General features: G+C 39.2%; 1 protein-coding gene across 4 annotated transcripts in view; it reads right to left on the bottom strand.

Moving 5' to 3' along the window:
• The window catches only part of PCGF3 (polycomb group ring finger 3), a 50,679-nt gene extending 30,735 nt beyond the window's left edge, over positions 1-19,944 (bottom strand). For 2 of the 4 annotated variants that reach the window (XM_064736254.1, XM_064736257.1), the window contains exons 1-2: positions 19,681-19,944; positions 13,931-13,968 (exon numbers count right to left, since the gene is read on the bottom strand). The gene's annotated coding sequence lies outside the window, so the exon portion shown is untranslated. Of the gene's footprint in view, positions 1-13,930; positions 13,969-19,090; positions 19,351-19,680 lie in introns of those variants that run through there. The other 2 variants (XM_064736253.1, XM_064736259.1) reach the window with 2 other exon arrangements.
• Positions 19,945-20,669: the final 725 nt, after the last annotated feature.

The following is a 20,669-nucleotide window of genomic DNA, read 5'->3' as shown; positions in this document are numbered from 1 at the left end:
GTATTATTATACATGGTGTTTACTTTAAAAACACATCTACATCTTCACCTACCAATAACATAAGACTCCAAAGAAGAAATACATAATCCCTGCACTATGATTCATATTTTATTTTCAATAAATATTGAGTTTCATTAGACTCATTGTAGATTTGAAGTCATAGATGCCAAGACTTAACAGTATAAAAACTGAGCATGGACAGATGGACAGTACCTTCCATCCAAACATGTGAAAGCACAGGCTTCAAACACTGACAATATTTACTGCAGCCATAATCAGATGGAGACTAATCCAGAATGTATCATGGGCCAACTTAAATAGTTACAGTCTGCCTTAAATGCAGTGTTGCAAGCCACTAAGTAAAGCATCTTTTGAAATGATGAACACATTAAGGAATAATGACATGAAACTCCACCAAGTATCAGAACACTCTGTGAGTAAAAAAATCTCTGTCTTTCCTATATTCACCTATCACATCCTGGTCTGAGAGGGCTATTATGACTGTTACTTACAAGGTAAGTAGAAAACTGAAACAGTTTTTTAAATTAAATATACACTGGAAATAAACTACATGCGCAAACTATCTTAAGAGCTATATTTATGTGGGCTTTAGAAAAATGTTCCCAAATATCTGTAATACTTCTATACTTCAGATAATGTAGAAATGTAATAAGGCACCTTGTCTGTTTTAAAGACAGGGGAAGAGTGAAGTTAACTAAATGATCCAGACAAGAGTTTCTGGATTTATAGTTTCTCTAAGACAGTGCCTTTGATACAGCAAGGTCACAGCAAACACAGGAAAATAACAATAAAAGTGGTTTTTTCTGCTCTGTATGCCAGCTGCAGAAAAACAAATGCAAACGATGTTATACTCTCAACTCTGACTTGCAGCACAACCATTATTTAACCCCTCCCATAAAGACCACCTGTAACTTCTACAATCTTTATTATAGAAGCCCACTACAGAGTTTTGCTGCAGGACTACATAATGAGGAAATAAAATGAAACTGCATTTAGAATGTACAAATGGGAACTCAACAGAGCAGAGAAACAAGCACCCTGCCTCTCTACAGGAAGCTGGAGACAGATTTTGGCATTAGCTGCCTTCAGCTCTAAAAGCAAAAGCAAACACAGTGCAAAGCAATTAAAGATTAAGGTTTTCCTTGTGTCAAGCAATGATGATTAAAAATTGTCTTATATTAAGATGCATAAAGCACCAATACTAAATCAGAGCTGGCATTTTGAAAGGTTCTGTTTAGGAAGAAGAGCAGTGAGAGCGAAAAATAAGAGAGAATGGCAGATTTCTGAAGTAAGGAACATGTACATACATACACACTAAATGCAACATCCTGGCCTACTTACTTGATTGCTTCCCACCTACCATCACTACTGTCAGCCCCAGTGCATTATTCCCCATATCCTTCCTCCTCCACTTTTTCCACTGCCTCAACATTTCTTAGAGTCAGACAAGGGAAAAATATGTATTCCATCCACCCAAGACACTGGAAGTGCTATTATAGAAGAGATCGCATCCCCATAATCCATCAATAGGAAGCTTTTCAAGTGGCAACAGATGGCAGGCATTCTTATCAGAAATAAAACATGATAATGAACACGAAGTAATACATTATAAGAGAATTTTGTATAGGTACTTCCAGTTTTTTTTCAGTATCAGTATTAACTTAAAAAGTTACAATAAGTACAGTTGCAGTACTTTTACTTGAGCTTGTAAGTCACAATACAGATTTCACTGTAAAGTGATATCTTATCTTAAAATCAATATTCAGAATTTATTGAAACCAATCCAAAGACTGCTGCTGTTACAAAAGAAAAAGGATTTAAAAAAAAAGGGGGGGAGGACTGGAGAAAACATTCATCCTAGAGAAGGAAACATTAATTATAAAGACCATGTATTCCTACAGCTAGTCAAAAATGTAAAAAACACAAGATAAATCCAATTCTCAGAGTACTTTCAGATTGGCTAATATTTTTTCCTATTATTTTACTGAAGTGTATTAGGATACTAGGGTTTGGAGTATTGTTTGTTTATATAGTGGTTCACTATTTTGTCTCCAAGAAGTCATCTCAAAAACAGCGTGCCGCAGTCAGTATTCCTAAATTGTTTTGGTCTTATGTATTAATATAATCATAAAGCTAAACTGTAAGCCTCAATAAAGGGGATAAAAAGGTGATTATATTCTTCAAGGTTTTCTTGAATGGCATTTAAAATGGCAGTAAGCATACTACCAGAAAAATACAGGGATACTTATGATTGTGAATTCCTATAATTTAAATATGCTTTTTCCTCATCAACATTTCCTTCATCAGGCAGGATGAAGGCAACTGGCTAGCCAGCCAAATTTCAGAAGCAAGATACTGAACTGCATTAGTAAGAGACCCTAATTACTGGGATCAGATTTACAAGCTTTTGACCTAGTACTGAATTTCTGTATTTCAGGAGGAAAAGTGTCTGGGCAGAAGATCTGCAATGAGCAGCAGTGTATCTGGAGACCCAAACTGAGAGCATATGAGGTGGCTCCACTGCATCAGCACAAAAATTTTTAAGTTTTGTTGTACCTGCTGTGCCAGCTGCTAAGGGAAATGTGATTCTTTCATTTTCAGCTGCAGCCTTCTGATTCATTCACTCCTTTTAACCTCTGAGACAAGTAATGCAGTGGGCAGAGCAGGAGTCAGCAGCACAAAACCAGAGAGAAAGTAAGGGCAAGACAAAAAGGTTTTGAAAACAACAAAATACCTTTAAAACTTGGTGTCTTGTACTTGTTTTGGTTGTGCTTGTACTCAGTATCACAGAAATTAGGGATGCATACTTAACTATAGTGTCAGACTATAAAGAGTCATAGGATAAAGAATTATTCTTCACAACTTTTGTACTCATCTGTTAATAGAGGGCATGGTTTTTAAAACTCATTTGACTGTCACATGCCAACACTTTGTGTTTCAGCCCAGTCACTACCCTGCCCTCAACAGAAACCATTTTGACAGAGTTGCTTTCACTAACAGCAAATAACGTATCTAAGGCAAGTAATGTATTTATACATCTATATGAAATCATGTTTTGGTAATGTAAGCCATTTCCATTTCATTCTGTTAAGCTTTAGGAAGCTGCAACATAAACAGGAAAATGAGGAAACAGTGCATCAATGCTTCATTTGGTAATAGTAAACCTAAGAGAATCTTAAACATTTGTAATATAATCCAACTAGAACTAGTGATTTAATAGTCTCAAAGTTCTAAAATACCACAGTTATTCTTTGCTTTTATTTTGGTAGATTTTTTAAAAATCAAATGGACTTATCACTGTATTTGTGGTTTATTGTACAATACCTGTATGTACACAAAGTCCTATACAGACTAGTAAGGTATACATTTAAATAAAATTGTGTTGATTAAACCTTTACTTAGAAAAGCTTTTATAAATTACATCGTCCATAAAATTCCTTGCAAGAATTCTGTGGCACTTTACATTAGAAAACATGTTTTCTTAATTGACATCTAGCTTGTCTTGATTAGCTGACTTTAGATTTTTCACCACTGTACAGTCAAAGCACCTCCTAAGAGAGTCACATTAAGACAGTATCTTCCAGACAGGTAGTGCTGTTTCAAAGCTTGGAGATGCTTTGGGAAAGACTCAAATCTATGGACGGTCTTCTGAGGACTGCTAAATTCACTTATTAACAGGAAGGTTAATGGAGAACTTGAGAATGCTCAAGCAAAGAGGATACACTGCATGGTGAAAACTGAATTTTTTTGGCAGCAAAACACCACTGCCTTGGCTCCTCAGTCTGTGAAACCACTTCCTTCAAAACTCTTAATTTAGGTGCTTTCCAGACCCTTCTTTCAATTAAAATATGCTTAATTGTTTAGACCATGAGATGCTCACGACAAGGTCTTGACACAGTCCTAAGAACAAAGTAACAAATACAAGGACAGAGAAAAATATTTGTGCAACAACAGATAAAATTCTCTGCAAGATAGCTTGAATAAAAACATCTGTCTGGCAAGATTTTATCGAACTAAACATTTTCCAACTTCTGACAAAGAAACACAGATTTAATTACATTCAAATTACTCTTTACATTCTGCTATTTCCTTTTTTGTGCTGAGGTCATTTCCAATCAACATCCATTTACAAGCATGGATAAAACTGGGAAGCAGTCTTAGAGTGCCAAAGTTCCCAAAGTTTTAAAATATTATAAAAGCAAAGCATTACTGCAGAAGTGATTTTCTGTAATGAACACCATTATGACCTTCTCTAAATAAAATCTGGCACATTATCAGAAATGTTAATGTTAATGTTATCAGAAATGTTAAAACCATTGCTAAAGGCCTCCTGGCTTTTGAAGAAAAGACTACTCTTGAGTGCTATCCCAGATCAAGTCTTGACAAAATGTTATGGAGACATTTGTCATACACTGGAAGAACATATTCCAGCATATTACATGCTGAGAATTTAGAGATGTAAACTACAAGTCATTAAAAAAGCACTTTGTTTCACACAGACCAAAAGATCCTTGACTTCCAGTAATTAAAACTGAGATCAAAAACAGTCCTGAATATCATGAAGAAAAAAATCTTCAGCGAGATTTTACTACCTGATTTCACATCACTTTTTGAATGTTTAATATCCATGCACTTCAGAGAAGTAATTTAAGGTCTTAACCACAGCTGAAACAGACTGTTACATTCATTATGAAGACCTCTGCAGAACAGATGGACAACTCAAAATAACAAATTACTTTCAGCTGTCATTTGAATCTGATGGTGTACATTTGAACTGATTGCTCTGACTCCATCCAGACAAGAAAACCAGGGCTTGAAAGGTTTTTCCCCTTAGAAGCAAGAAGCCTCATGGATCTGTGCCATCAGCTCCTCAAAATCTTTAAGGTTTGGTGGTCTTTGCCTTCCTCTACTTACACATGTATGTTTTAACTTCCACTGTTGAAAAATCCTAATGATACAATAAAAATGTCTAGTTATATAAGAAATTAAATGTATAACCCCAGAAATCAACCACTTATTAACAAAGACAAGAAAAACATATATCCCTAATAAGTAACTGTATGATAAACTGAGCACTAGGATTTTTTTATCTTTCATCACAGATCTCTATCAGAAACAACAATTTTCTCTATCAATTATTTCTGAAATAGAGAGGAAGAATCTTCATGTACTTGTCCTAAGACAACTCCTCTAGCTATCTATTAAAAGGTCCTTTAAAATTCTGGTTTTCAGTCACCTGACTCCACTTATTGGTCCAGGTACACTGGAAGACCTGGAATAAGAGATGTTAAAACAGAAATACATAGTGACAGGCCAGAAGCTACCAGCTAGTAAGAAGCAGGAGGGTACTACAATTTAACTGAAGACACATTTTACCAACAATCACTTTTTCACATTCCCATGTAGATTAAGCCCAGATAGTAGCACTTGATGGTTAAATAATCCAAAGATTTGAAAGGCCCTGAGAAACTACAGATCCTTTGGTTTAAAAAATTAAGTGACTAAGGCTTTCAACTTCATTGGTCTGCCGAATAATTGCATCTGTGCTGCTACAACAATAACAAAAAAACATTGCTAGAATTGCTCCATAACCTGCAAGTGGTTAGCAGGTATTCTGGAGTCTTTGTGGATTCAAATGTACAGACAGTAAATTACATAAAATTAGCTATCGATCTACCATATAATTCAAATAATAAAGAAGCCTTGCAAAATTGTTCTTTTGTTCCTGAAAGCCTGGGAGGACTCTAAGATGCACTCTGCTCATATGCTTCTCCCATTATTCTGACATTCTGCTCTTTCTGATATAAACTGCAGCAATGATACAACAAACTTAGTCTCCTTTGAACTCTTGCTGCAGCAGCTTTCTTACTCCAGACACAATCCTCGTATCTGGCAATGAGAAACAAACAAATTGTTTACATTATTTACTTTATATTAAATACTACAGCAGGAGTTTAACCAATAGAGCACAAAAGCTATTTTTCTTTCCATCCACAGCTGTTCAGTCCTCCATTTTTTTTAGCATTTAATTCCCTCAATTCTTCACCAGAAGTCTTAAAACTCTGGTTTTTGAAAACATTTTCCATCTTTTTTTCCTCTCTTAAATGTAATTGTTAAAATGCTTAGTGTATTAAGTGGGGGAAGAAAGAGGAACACAGAAAACATCTGGCATGATGGTATTTGTCTTCTCAAGTGACAGTTAAAAGTGATGGGGCCCTGTTCCTGGAGATGGCTGAACAACTGCCCATGGGTAGTAGTGAATTTGTTTTCTTGTTTCCTCTGCTTCTGCATACAGCTTTTGCTTTCGCTGTTAAACTGTCATTATCATTACCTAAATTCATGAGTTTTTTCAGAGTACACCCTTAAACCATCACAAAGGCTTCAAGATAAGGACAGATTCTATTGGGATGTATTAGACTGAATAGCTGTTAGTACTGTTCAGCTGATAAACAGCAGCCTCCCGTGCTTGCCTGGGGGCTTGCTTTTCTGATATGTATTAAGAGCCCAGTGCTTGCTAGAGCTTGCTTTTTGCTTTCACTGCTTTCTGTACTGCTGCACTGCTTCTCACCTTCCTGAGTTATGCCTTGGAACACCTTGGTAACACCACATTGATGTACCGGGACTGGCAGATGGCCAGCATAGTGCCACTGTGCTGAAAGGCTCAACTTTGGTCTGAAGATGAGCTGAAGAGACTGGGATGTGTTCTCCATGGTGGAGGAGTGATCCACGCAGCCCATACAGAATCCCCTGCTAGAGCAGGCAGATGACTTAACAAGGCTGTGACCTTGTAAGAAACCCACGCTGAAGCAGGTTTGTTGGCAGGACCTGCGTCTCCACAGGGGGCCCTCACTGGATCAGTTTATGGACAACTGCAACCCATGGCAAGGACACACGCTGGACAATGTTACCCATTAGTGGGGCCCCACACTGGAGTAGGGGAACTAGAGTCCCTTGCAGCCTGTGCTGAAGACCATGGTAAGGCAGGCTGTGTCCCTGCTGCCCCAGGAAGGCCTACGATGGATCCTTACAGTGGATCCTTAACAGGAAACCCCTTGCAGCAAGGCTGGGGACAAGAAGAGGATTTCACTGCAATATTACACCTATAAACCCAAAAGGATCAGGCATGAAGATTATAATGGATGTATCATTAAATTGTTACAATCCATTATCTGAATTGCATGTTGCAGAAGCAAATATAACAAGAACTACTCAAACCAATGGAGGAGAAGCCTTCCAGAAGTCCAAGCACAGCAGTGACACAATCTGAGTTGGCTTTGGTCCCCAGTAATTGGACTAAATTAATTGCATGCAACACACCTCCTCTCCTGTCCTCAGTGACTACCACAACAGATGGAGCCCAAAGTCATGGACTACACAAAATCAAAGGATATATTACGGACATTTTGCAGGGGTGGTCCACAGACTATGGGAATGACATCTGGGTGTTTTATCAAAGAGAGGGTAGGGGAATGGTGGTTAATGAGCTTGTACGGAATAGTGTGGGACCTGAGCATGATGTAAACAACATGGAATAAGGGGTGGAATCTGCTGGTTTTGAATAGGGCAGAGCTAATTCTCTTTAGAGTGGCTAGTATGGGGCCATGTCTTGGATATGTGCTGAACAGTGCTGATAATACAGGCATCTACTTGGCTGCTGGCTGGAGTTAAACCACAAGAGGTTTTTATGAGTTATTTACAAAGACTGGAAGACTTCTCCTTGTTAAATATATGCCAGAATACACTATTAAAAGCTTCCCATTTTTAACAAGGAGACCTACAAATAATTTCAATGATACATTAATCCATTAACAGTTGGGATAAAGCCACACTTGTCAGTCACTGCAAGCAAAATAATACACCAGGAAAAAATCATCACTTATTATTGAGATTGCATGTGTCATGAAGAAGCATCCACTCCTCCTATTCTAGCAGACCCCTCTTCAGTGTCAACCCCACAGGCCTCGTACTGCACATATGTTTTTCATGGTTAAGTCTTTTTTAGGTACCACTCACGGCATGTGATGAACTTCCCTTGAAAGACAGCAGATAGCCAGCAGTGAAGGTCCAACGCCATTTCCATCAGCCTGAAACTGAGCAGCAGAACTGTCCAAAAAATGTGAGACACTATTCCTCAGCTGCACAAAAACCCCTTAGGCCCATCTGTCCTCCGCAGAATCAAGGGCAATGAATGAATGAAGTGCTTACTTGTCACCCCTACAAAGGCAGGGAGAAAAAGTAACCTGGGCAAATCAAACTTAGCAGAACTCTCCTTTTCTCCCTTTGTACCAATGCATACTGAAGTCAAGTAATAGCCCTCAATATAAACAGACTAAAAGGAAGGCTGCCAAAACAGAGTGACAAAAACATGTAGGCTTATAGCAGAAGAGGGAGTATCTAAGAGGAATTAGGAAAGAAATGGGCACATTGACAGGTAATAAAAAGGAAAGTGAAAAACAACAGTTTCAACAAAGGAGGACTAAGGGCATAAAAACCTCTAGACTCATTCAATAAGCACGAAACCACCCTTCCAATACAGTAAAACTCTAGCTTTTAAGATCGGAGCTTATTTTGAACATACCACTTTTACCATATTAAATCAAAATAGGAACATAAAGAACAGCTCTAAACTACTAACCCAGCTGTCCTAAGAGCGTTTTTTTAACCTTTATTTACAATTTTTCAGCAATTAGGTGCTGTATCCATTCAGACAGCACATAGTATCTTCTACCAAAACACAAAAGACATTCATAACTAGATTTCATCAACCATGTCTCTCACATTTCATGTATCTTTCTTACTATGTTTTTTTCTATAATTTTTCTTACTATGTTTGTACTCAGGATTGATCCCATTATGTGAAGGAAAGATTCTGCTCATGCTTGCGGCAGGTTTAATGAAATAATTAGAGAGACATGAGCCAGGCATCTCTGAAATTTCTTTACACTGCTATGTGTGCTCATGTAAAACAACTACTACACTTCCAAGTCGGAATGATTTCAGCAATAAGAATTACTCCACTTCCCATTTCAAAATGTTCTCAGCAGGACAACAACATTTGAAAACTTACACTTGTAGAAAGAATGATACCTTTAAAGCACTCACATTCTATTTTCATTTCTTCTTTCATTTCAGCATTAGATCTGGTGTTTTGCATGCAAGTAGGAACAAAGGGAAGAAGTAAAATGTCTAGCATTATGAAAACATGCATTATCTTCCACAATGAAATTGATACTTTACAGAAAAAAATATCTACACTTATCAAAACTTTTTCTGTTTCGCTGGGCATTGGTTTGAGGTTTTTTGATGGTTTAGTTTCAGTTTGTTGAGTGGTTTGTGGATTTTGGGTTTGTTTTTATATTTCACTGTAGACGCTGCAGAAAGAAAATACTTCCAAAGTTTTACTGTAACAATTTTTTTCATTGCATAACTGAATAATGTGTCACAGTTCAAGAAAACCTGATAGTAAACATAGAATATCAATCATTCTAAACATTGCATCAAGTCATTAACAGATACTTTGTCAAACTCTGACCAAAAAGCAGAGTGACACCATTACACCATCACTATTTTGTCCGTCAGTGTCAATGAAGAACATTGCCCACAGTGAACCATAACACCATTAGAGACTTCAGCACTTACATCTGAATTCTTTGCAGTGACCTAACCACTGCCATGATGTGACATTTGCTGGTTTATTTAAAATTGAGAAAATTTGCTTGGCAGTATGTAGGAGCTGAAAGGTCTAAATTACTAAGGCAACAAAATCTCACCCAAGGCTCGTTTCACTTGTGCAAGAGCCTAGACACATTCACTTCTGCAATTTTAGAAACTGCTGATTGGAACTGCCCACTCCCCTTGCTGAAGATGACCACCTGAAAGCAAAACCTTCTTATTGATCAGGTGCTTATTTTAACAGATACTACCAGAAATTAATGATGAAGGCAACTTTATGGCAATACAGGCTTCATATAGCAGAAGAGCAAGGAGAAACTTCAGGGAAAAAGGCAGGTGAAAGAAGAGGTACATCCACCAACCCACCTGACATTAACTCTCAAGTGCTGTTTTAACAGCATACATTATTAAGATCTGCCAAAATGACAGTCTGTACTTCCTTCCCCTAGTTCATTAAGAGTTGTAGTTTAATCAGGAAAGAGTAGCCAAGGAAACACTTGCTAAATTGCCAAATACCAGCTGGTTAACTGAATCCCAGAGAAGGTAAGCACTTAGTTACCAGTTTCTCTTAAAAGCACCTCAGCACCTGCTGCAACACTAACAAAAGATCCACATAATCCAGGTAGTACAAGTTTCCCTTTCCAGTCCTGCCTTTTGTCATTTGTCCAGACAGAAGGCTGTCTCTCTGGAGTCAGAAATATAGAAAATAATACTTGAGCAGTGCAAAAGTTAGGTTGTTCTTCCTTATCCAGTCCTAGTAATGGTACTCTACAGTTTCTGGAATAGTTTAGTTTTAATCCAAAAAAGAGTTGAAGACATGTTCTGCATTTAGATCTTTGCACAAAACTCTCAGAATCCCTTATAACAAGACACTGATGTCAACTTTTATAGGTAATGGGAAATTGTTAGTGAAAATAAAGATGTCCAAAAAGAAACCGAATAACCAGTTACCTCTTGCCAATTTCAAGTAAAAAAGACAGCACTAACAGACAGGTGAAATGAAGTAAAAACACCTATGTGGAAAACTAGTATGAAAGCAGACAAATAATGACTAAAATAATTACTAAAATGGAAATGGTTTTTTTGCTGCGAAGAGTCATGACAGCATTTCAGATGGTCATAATGATTTTCTGATATACTGAAAACTTTTATAATCCACAGTTTAATATCAGAAAGCAGCAAAATACAAAGAAAGCACTGGCAAGTCATTGATGAGCTACAGCTTTTTATAATTATCTTTTGCTTAGTCTGTATAAAAAAGGTATCCATCATTAGAAACATCACTGAACTTACAGAATGCCAATTACCATCCAAAGAGATAGTCATTACCACCCAAAACTTTTCAGCTGCCCATTGATACAAACTGTTGAAAAACTATAGAAATAAACTATTCTCTGAAAAGGCTCAGCGTAAACAGACCCTGACAGTCCATGCAAGGAATAAGTAAATAAATAAACATCATCTCTGCTACTTATCTTAATAATTGCATTCTAGATATACTTTTGAACTACCCTCAGGAATTTCTTAAAGCCAAATCTCTTTCATACACCCCTAAATTTCAAATGCTAGATGAATGTATGACATGCAGTAAAAAGAAAATAAAATCTTCCACTGCAAGTTATTAACTACTGCAGCCTACTAGTAGTATCTGTAGGCTTGAATTTAGTCCTCTGCAATTCATGAAGACCTGCTTTTGGTGACTGAACTATGCCATAAGAGACAACCAAAATAACTTACTAATTTTATTAGAAATGTAATAGTTTCTTAATAGATGACACCCACATTGACACTGGTCTCCCTCCATTCTTCAGAACACAACATTCATCACAACAAGCATGCACCAATAAAAGTTTGGCTGACAAGCTCAGAAAGGACCGTGTCTCCAGCGATCTTCACAAAGCAAATGCTGGGCATCTCAAAGACTTTCTTTTCTCAGGATTTACCATGTATAGGTCTCTTCATACTAGAAAGATCCTCATTTCAGAGGAAAAATTTTTGAAAATCATTCCTTTGGTTTTGGATTAAAGTCGGGAGAAGAGAGCTGAATTTGGAGGTTTTTTTCCATTTGAATGCTAAAATTGTCAAACTCTGCAGATGGCGATAATGGATGAGTAAGTCGAAAAAAAGGTTACTTATGGGAAACCATACATGGCTAAGGAATCTGGGGGAGAAGCAAAAGCAGCTCATTTTTCCCTTCTCTTCACTCTTACAGTGAATATATCTATGGTATCATCAGGCCTAATAATGGAAGCTACAGAAGGGGACTCAAGAAACTTTTTGCATTTACTTATACCCTGGATTTCCCATCCTAAAGATTAAGGGAAAAAAAAAAAACCCCTTAAGACACTTTCCAAACATCTCCAGAAATTCAATTCATTGGCAACTGATGCTTGTGACTGGAGAACAAATGCTCTGACAGAGCATGGGCTTTGGAAATGTACATCAAGTTCCACTATGAAAGTAATTTGACCCACTTGGTGGAGTGATGGAGAGTGGAACTGAAGAATGGGGACAGGATGTACTTTCTCTTCCCTAAGGGAAACAGCAAAAGAAGACCATAATCGATTTACATATTTGATCACACAATAGCTTATATAAATAAGTACTCCTACAATTATTTTCAACCCATAGCATTGACAAATTCAGTAAATTAGAGAAAAGGCCAGGGTAAAATACATCTTTGTCCAAAAAAAAAGAAAAAACAAAATCAATGGGAAACAAAACAAAATATTATACTCCCTGTATCTGCAAAACTTTGTCCAAATTCAAGCCATTTTTAGTGATAAAATCATAACCACAGAACTCAAGACCTATTGTTGTCTGGATAAAATAACTTTACATAATTTGAATAACTGCTACAGATTAGAGAAAACATATTTAGATAAACAATTTCCAGTGGCACTATCTATGGTTATCCCTAAAATGTTACATTAAAAGTTACTGCAACTGAAACAGTACTTTTTACACCTATGTATTTCTTAGACAGTAAAATGAAACCTTGAAGTGCCAAGATTCACTTAATACCACATAGATCAGTTCTGGTGACTTTTTAAAAAACTTGAAAGAATCTCACAAGCAAGAAAGTGAAGAGAAGAAAACCGCTCCACCTGGAGTGGTGTGGTGCCATTTACAATACTAGGCTACTTTTCCTATGGCCAATGGTCAAAAAATGTCAAATGAAGTATTTTACCAATATAAATACAAGTCTTCTGAAATTGTTGCAGAATAGCTTGATCTTGGGAGTGATTTCTACTTCATTCTAGCCAGTCTAGACAGAGAAGTACAAGACTAGAAACAGAAAACTAATAAACTGATATGAAAATAAATTACTTTGGTACTACCAAGTCTAACACTACTATTTGCAAGAATACATGATATGAAAAAGCAGTAATTTCAGTCACAGAAAAGGCCTATGTGGATTTTTCAAAGGAAAACAGAAAAATACTGTCCATCTGCAATTTATCTGAGAACAAGCATAAATCAGAGAACTTTATTTTACCAACATTCAAACTAAATATCTGTGAAGTAATCATCATCTTATGGCACCTCAAGAAAAAAGCATGATCTTAAAGCATAAATTGATTTAAGATGGAAGTCTACGTTGCAATTAGTTTAAGGCAAGTGCTACAGGAAAACATAGTTTAATTACTAACTTCATTCAACAAATTACATAAATCCATGCAAATGTTACTAAAAAAGGTAAACATTTTTCTCTAAGGCCACAGATTTCACACAAGAATGTAATTTTTACTACACTTTCCGCACCATGGAACTTTTCCACAAGTGTAGTCTTTTGCACGTGGTAAGAACAATGTGCACATAGGGGTAAGACATTTTAAGCGAGCATTTAACAAGTTATGCTTGCTTTTTCCTAAAAAAGGTTTGGTAAAGCTTCAAAAACAGACAGCAAACAGCCCCTGTACTTAGGGGCTCCCCTGAGTACAGACAGAAGCAACCAGGCAAACACTGTACACTGGTGTGGGGTTCAGACCTCAGAGAAAAGGACTCCAAGATGGAAAGAAAATCTTTCCAAGCATTAGGAAGATGGGTTTGAATACAGTGTGTTAGCACTTTCTTGAAGCGATGAAATACTATTAGAAGTATCTTTAACAGATATAGATTTAACAGAAGTTGCATTCTAAAATGTAAATACTTGGATGTAGGAACAGGGGCATATATACACTTCTAGCAGCACGCACGATTAGGTACTTACAAAGCACATAAAAAATTTCCTTACCTCTTCCTATTTTGAATCCTGATATCAATATCTGAGTCCTTGTGTCCAGAAATTAATTTATATATTAGGGGGAAAAAAGTAAATAAAAGAAAATCCAGTTATTATCACAACAAAAAGGTAGGAAATACAATCATTTGAAATGCAGGAGTTAGGATCCCAGACCACCTTGATGTTAGTGCCAAGACAAAGCTTAAGCTTCTAAATGTCTCCATGTTCCAACAAATTTTGGGAAAAGTCACTCTGAAGGAACAAAAGATGGTACTTTGTATGGATAAGATGTTGAAAAAACAAATAAAACAAAACAAACAAAAAAAAAATCCTGTTCCTCAGATCTCTTCTACTGATTGCCATTGCACAGTAAAACAAATAATTTTTTATTGTAAAAACATTTGTCTAGTCAGTTAAAATAAATTTGGCAATGTCCTTTAATTAAGTAATCAACTGATCCATGGCCTTTATTATGCCAGTGTCTATACTCAATAGTCAAAATACAACAGTAAGTGTCACATACAATTATTCATAAATAAAAAATTTCTAACTTAGCCAGCTGTACTGTATCTTTCAGCTTCTTCTTTCAAGCGACAAACCAGAAAACATTATAAAGCATAACACATTCCCTGAAAATTCATCAAACACTGCACTGACACATTTGCATGAAAAAATGACATTCATGATTACAAAAACTGTAATGTTTACATGCATATTGTAAAAGAATAACAAAGATGACCTGTACTGGTATAATATAATCATAATTCAAACAAAAAATGCATTATATATAATAATTGTGATGTTACTGGATAATAATCAACTAGAGAAGGCATTGTATGCTGTCTCGTTATGTAGAGTTCAAAAAAGTTCTTAAGGGAAAAATCTTGACAAAACAGTGATTTGCAAGTTGGCAAATAACAAACTCATTCCATGAACCTAAAAAATTAACTTTTCCTCTCCTAATTACTGCACAGCATTTTCTCATTGACACCAAACATACACAGAATGCTTTCTGTCTTAAATCAAAATTAACTTAATGCTATTCATAAATCAACAGTTTCCAGCAATAAGGACAGTCTCAGTATCAAACAAGGAGGATCCTTACTGCTGACAGAACACAAACCTTTTTAATGTAGACAAAGTTCTAAGTTACTGTCAGTTAAAAATTCAGAATACAAAATAGTTATCTCTTAAGATCATCCGATATAGACATCTGCAGGGAGAGTAAGTCTTCTCCATACCACTTTCCAAAGATGAAAAATAGTGTCAGAGCTAGTTTAAGTTCTTCTATTAGCAACAAAACTACAAAAAACCCCGATTATCACTCTTGCATATTTCTTCCTTACAATCCCTGCACTATCATAATGCTACCATACATAGCTTGATTTACTCCAGTTCTCACCCCCACCTCCTCAACAATTTCCCCACTGGCTCCATCAACTTAAAATTGTGATTTGAAAGAGGCAGTCATAACTGTGAGAACACTCATTTTCTGGCACAAAGAACAAGTAACTTGAGCCCACCAGAGTTTGTCATTCCCCCTACTTTTAATGATCTGTACCACCCCCTATTTTTGGAAAGTACATGTTGTGTTTGTCAAAGGAATAAAGAGACCCTTAAGTTCCTACATATAGTGTGAAGTTCCAAGTCTAAAGTATTGTTTCTGATTAAAGAGATAAAAGGCAGGCGTGGAAAGAAAATAATGTCATTGAAGAACTCACTGCTGGTTTATTTGTTCCTAAAATGCTGGCTCTTAAGTATGATTGCAAAACTTCAGGTCTCTACAAACTTCAGTCAAACTACAGTAGCACATAAGGTTTTCAGTCCAATTAGTTCTCACCACACTGAGCATTTCAATTTAATATTCTGTTGATTTAAGTACAGATGCACTTATTCAGTAAAATTGACTTGAGAAAAGCTAATTTTCAGTCAGACAATGAGGCAGCACCACCAGCAGTGACTGAGGTAAGTGTGAGGGTGAGCACTAGATCAAGGTGCTCAGGGAGGTTCCCAAGGTCAGGGACTCCTGAGCAAGAGCTCAGAGCTGCGTCCAGACCTAGAAGCCTTGGTGAGGCAATCAAGCTGGCAGATAAACAGACGGAGAGCCGCCCGGGGGAGAAGGACTTGGGCTGCTGGTGGTGGCCAGCAGGGCCAGGGAGCGGATTCTGCTGCTCTGCTCTGGTGAGACCGCACATGGGTCTAACCCTAACCCTGCATCCAGCTCTGGGCTCGCAGCACAGGACGGACATGGACCTGCTGCAGCGAGTCAGAGAAGGCCATCGAGATGATCACAGGGTTAGAGCAGCAAGGAAAGGCTGAGCAAACTGGGGTTTCTCAGCCTGGAAAAGAGAAAGCTTTAGGGTGACCTAACAGCAGCCTTCCAGTACTTGAAGGGAGTCTACAAGAAAAGACAAGGACTTTTTACAAGAGCATTTACTGACAGGACAAGGTGGAATGGCTTCAAAGTGAAAGACAGGAGGTTTAGACTGCAAGGAAACTCTTTGCTGTAAGGGTGGTGAGGCACTGAAAAGAGGTTGCCCAGAGAAGCTGTGGATCTATCCCTAGAGGTGTTCAAGGCCAATTTGGATGCTGCCCGGAGTACTGGGTCTAGTGGGAGGTGTCCCTGTCCACAGCAGAGAAGCTGGAACAAAATTACGTTTAAGGTCCCTTCCAACCCAAACAGGCTATGACAGTATGAATTTCAATAAAAGCAGCAAGTTTTCTCTAGGCTCCTCAGAGCAATTATAGAACAAACCACTATTTATAGTGTTTCTTCAGTTAGCAATGAAAATGTGTTACATATCACAATAGGTAAGATTGCTTTTAACACAGAATAACCTGATTCTTTTTTCTCTTGTAGTGCTTGCAAGACTTTCACATACCACCTAAACTAGCAGTCTAATACAGCAAGCTTGTATTTTAAGAAGGGTGGTGTAAGTAATGCAAAACTACTTCCAGACAGAGCTTCCAAATAAGTCTTGTGTAAGCTAGAAGACATGGGCACCTTCTGCCTGGCTTCTAACCTACTGCTGTCAAACTGCCCTGAGAAGGTTTTCCTCCCCATTTCCTTTAAATATAACAACAAACCTAACCCAGCAAATCAGAGTTTAAAAATCACTGAACATCTTTAGTAGCACTGACAAAAAGAGACCAGGGCTCAGATTAATAGCCTCTCAGGAATGCTGACAGTCTTAAATCAACTGCATCTCTAAATGCTACTATCAAAACAAATTCCCACTTAGTAACTACTGACTTACTACATACATGTACCAAACAACAACAGCTCCAAAGCAAGAAGTAGAGAAAATATTTATTGTATAAAATACAAGATGTCCTTGTACTTTCTTGTAAGCCAGTATTGTAATTTAGAACAGTAGTTGTACAGTGAAAGGCTATCAACATGCATGCTTTTCAAAACATCATGTCCACAGCCACTTTGCAGCTCAGAGCTTAGTAGCTCCACTTAAGAGTTTCAATGGAAATGCTTCAACTTCTTCTCACGGTGTCACCCAAAGAGTTCAGGAATTTTATCCAGAATTATCTCAGTCCTGGGAGTTCATTACATGATAAAAGTTAAAAAGGCCACACTACCTGTATTGAATGGCCTTATGGGAAAAAAGAAATGAAAGCTATTAAAGTAAGCGTAGAATGGCTCTCGACAAGAAAACTTACCTGTATCTCAAATATAAAGCTTTGAGATGACCTCCTCTAAATCATGTAAGTGGACAGGAGATGTAAGACCAGGACAGCTGCAGCAACTAAAAGCTGTACTTTACAACCTCTTAGTAGCAGAAATCTTTCATACCATGGCAATTAATTTCTGCCATTCTTGGCATTACTATTCGGCTAGGATAATTACAAACTCTTAGTCTACTTTATTGTAACATTTACAAGTGTTCAGTCTTGATTTCCAACAGTGACAGCAGAGTAACAAGATCAAATCAGCCACATCAGCCCACAGAAAGAAACCTAATAAATTTTCCTCCAGAACTGGTTTATGAAATGTTATATTTCCAAGCTTTCTGTAGAAAGTCGTATGACCCTCTTCTAATGCATCCTATGTGCTTCCACCACATATCTTGGGTTCTGCACAGCTTCTGTATTCCCTTAAACATATTATAAACTGTCTACAAGTACAGCTTCAAAAGAAATAGTAATGCTACTGAAAGTGTACAAAGTTTCTGTTTCTATTCCCCTTGTCGCAAAAGAATTTAATGAATTTCAGAGCACCTTTATGAGACACATGATGAGTACCACAGTTGAGATTCTAATCTGATCTGCTACTAAAAGAATGAATAGAAAACTTGACAAGTATCCTACCCCAAAATAACTAATAATAATCTTTTAACAGCACAGTACCTAGAACTAAAATGACTCCTAACAACACAGCTACCACATGCTTAATTGTTCATTCTGTATAAACAAAAACAATCTATAATGGAGGACAAATACATGGGATGCTCCTTAAATATAAAGGCTCATCTCAACTTTTTCTTTTTAAATTCAAAGCTTTTCATCCATGGACTTAATTCTTCTGTGATACTCTGGAAGAAAATACACAGTATTATTTTGAAAAACACCAAAGAAAATATTTTCAGAACATTCCAGAGGATGTAGGGGTAATAAACCAGAATTTCTTGAACTGGTTTTTCAGAGGCATGCATTTCATACAGAAAGCAGGAAGAGCCTAAACTGATCTGACAGAAAGCCTGCACAGTTCTGTAAGCAAAAAAAAAAAAAAAAAAAAGAAAGAAAAAAAGGAGAAATTGCAAATATGTGAAGCAGCAAAAGAACATCCAAGCGCTTGATAACCCTCAATAATCAAACCTCTTTGAACCTTATAAACTTTGGGACATGCAAAACTTTCCACACAGGACACTGAAGTAACACCCAACACTCTGAGGATAGAAGTGACCAACTTAAAAGGCCAAATTTGACACAAGTTACTAGAACTCAGTGGTTTAGAAAACTTTCCAAATTTCTTAATACTGAACACATACACATGTATATACGTGTGCGTGTGCACACACATGTGTATTTGTTTCTAGACTGTAAAACAGACTACATACTATAGACTGCAAAACAAGCCCCTGTACTTTACCTACGAGTACCAATTCATTTCCTATTTCTCACAACTTCATATCATAGATACACAACACTGGAGCCACATACCTGCACGGCTGAAGTCGCACACCCAAGGGACGTGTCCCCTCTATCTCCACCTTACTGGAAACGCCATCTTCACCCCTCCACTCAGAGACCCCTTCTCCCCAAGCCGTAGGATTCTGTTCCCTGCCCAGGCCCCTCCACAGAACCGCAACTCCTCCCGCGGGCAGGAACGGGTGGGGCGGGGGGTGTGCGGGTTGCCTTTCCCCCAGCACCGAGAGCCTCCTTCCCCCGCGATGGGCACACGCGGCAGGACAGGGACAGTCGCTCCCCTGGCCCACGGAGACTCCCTGACAGTTTCGGGAGAGGAACCCCACAAAACCCCCCACCCCGCCTGCGACCACCCCACGCCCGCCCCGAAAGTTCCAGCGCGGCCCCCCCAGCCCCAGCCCGCTCCTCCGCAGCCCCCTAAGCCGTCGGGGCGGAGAAGACGCTCGGCCCGCACCCTCTCCTCACCCCGCAGCCCACACCGCAAATACCCCGCAGGCGGGCGGGGGGGCGCCGGGCCCGCCCCGCCCCCGAGCCCCTCGGCTGCCCCTCAGCCCCTCGGCGGGGCAAGGCCGGGACCCCCACGCCCGCCCCGGCCCCGCACTGACCTGACCGGGGGGGGGCGCGGCCGCCGCTCGGGGCTACAGCGGGGGCTCCCCCCGCCGCCGCCGACCCTCCGCTCCCCGGCCCGTCCTTCTCCGAGCGCCACCGCAGGGCAGAGAGCACAGGAGTCGGAAACGCGAGGCGGAGGGAAGCACCGGCCCCTCTTCCCTTTCCCAAGAAAATTTTAAAAAGAAAAACGGGGGATTTAAAGGGCTCGGCCCGGAGTTTAAAACAAAGAGGCGGAAATAGCCGAGTGCGGCCCGAGCAGAGCCGAGCGGGGGCGCCGCGCTTGCGGCGCATGCGCGCGGGGCGCTCACCCGGGCACGGCGCCGGCCGCCCCCTCCTTCCCTCCCCCGGGCAGCGGGGCCGGCGAAAGGGGGTCCGGAGCCCCCGACAGGCCTGGGCCCGAGCCATGTCCCGGTCGCAGAACCGCACAGTACGCTGGGTTGGAAAGGAGCTATCAGGATCATCGAGTCCAACTCTCTCATCCTTGCAGAGGACACCCCTGAGAATCACAGAATCACACCATGTGCCTGAGAGCATTGTCCAAAGGCTTCTTGAGCTCTGTCAGGGTTGGTGCTGTGACCACTTCCCTGGGGGACCTGTTCCAATACCCAACCACCCTCTGGGTGAAGAACCTTTTCCTGATACCTAGCCTAAACTGCTGACGCAACTTCAGTCCTTTCCCTCCGGTCCTGTCACTGGTCACCACAGAGGCGAGATCAGTGCCTGCCCATGTGTCTCCCCTGGTGAGGATGTTGGAAACTCCAGTGCCCCCTCAGTCTCCTCCAGGCTGAACAGACCAACTGACCTCAGCCACTGCTGGAATGGCTTCCCCTCAAAGCTGTCTTCACTGCCCTCCTTTGGATATTAATGGCTTGATACTTTTCTTACATTGAGGTGCCTGGAACTGAACATAACACTCAAGGTGAGGCCACACCAGCAGAGAGTAGGGGTAGCAGTAGAGGCTGTGTGCCCAGCCTTGAAAAATCCA

This window comes from Zonotrichia leucophrys, chromosome Z (assembly GCF_028769735.1).
Source record: "Zonotrichia leucophrys gambelii isolate GWCS_2022_RI chromosome Z, RI_Zleu_2.0, whole genome shotgun sequence".
NCBI classification, from domain to species: Eukaryota; Metazoa; Chordata; class Aves; order Passeriformes; family Passerellidae; genus Zonotrichia; species Zonotrichia leucophrys.
This window is presented reverse-complemented; position numbering and strand designations above follow the sequence as displayed.